The following is a 1,135-nucleotide window of genomic DNA, read 5'->3' on the forward strand; positions in this document are numbered from 1 at the left end:
ATGCATCATTATGAAGATATTTTTATTTAAAGTTTATGCATCATGAAAAAGTATTTTACGAAAATGTTCATGTTTGAAGTTTATGCATCTTCATGAAAACGATATTTTAAGTACAAGTATTTTTCACCGTTATATGTTGACTGTATTACGTATTACTCGTTATAAAGATTATGGTGTGTTGAGTCTTTAGACTCACTAGGTGTGATGGATGCAGGTGGTATTGAGGGAGGACTTGATGAGTGATTTGACTGGACTGAAGGCGCATACAACCCGAGGACCAGCGCTTCTACTTTTTCCGCATTATGACTTTTGACTCATGCTTTATGATTAAAGATTTTTAAGTTTATTTATTTATGCATTTGAGAGATTTTTGAGAGGTTTAGTATGGGCTATTCTTTTCAAATTATTGATTTTTAGGTTTGGTAAAATGTTTGACGATTTTATACTTTAAAATATTTTCCTTTGGATTTTTAATTAGCAGTTGGATGGTTATTTTAAAATGATGTCAAAAATATTTTATGGTTCGGCCGATGCTAAGTGAGGTTAAAAAAAAATTTCTAGTACTTTTAAAGCAATAAAAAGGACAGGACGTTTCAATGACATTGTCAGAATCAAATATGATTCATATATGATGTTCTTGACATGTTAGATATCGCAGAATCGAAGTCAGATTGAGAAACAGACTGATTATGGAATTGTTATGATTTTCTGATTATATTGATTTGAAATCGGACAGATTTGGATTACGAATGAATTACAGATTGTATCGGATATGAGTTATGATTTGTAATTGATTTCTGTCGATTTGGTATTGACGGGGATACTGAGATTGTGCCGTTATGCCGTTGATTTGACTTAAATCCAGATTAAACAGATTCAGTGTTGAATTGAGAATGGAATATTGATATTATGATTCTCGATATGTCGTTTCAGATTTACAGAGACAGTCTTGAGTTCAGAACTGATATTGCTTCAGACCAAGACTACAGACGAAAGGTATAAGTCAATGTGGTACCGGGAGATCGACTCGAGTATAGTTTGATATACTTGAGTTTCCCTAAATCACATACTTATTATTATGATTGTGTTTATTGATTTGATTTGATATGCTTGTTCTATTGATTTATAGGAAGCA

The sequence above is a fragment of the Primulina tabacum genome, chromosome 2 (assembly GCF_025594145.1).
Source record: "Primulina tabacum isolate GXHZ01 chromosome 2, ASM2559414v2, whole genome shotgun sequence".
Taxonomy (NCBI): domain Eukaryota; kingdom Viridiplantae; phylum Streptophyta; class Magnoliopsida; order Lamiales; family Gesneriaceae; genus Primulina; species Primulina tabacum.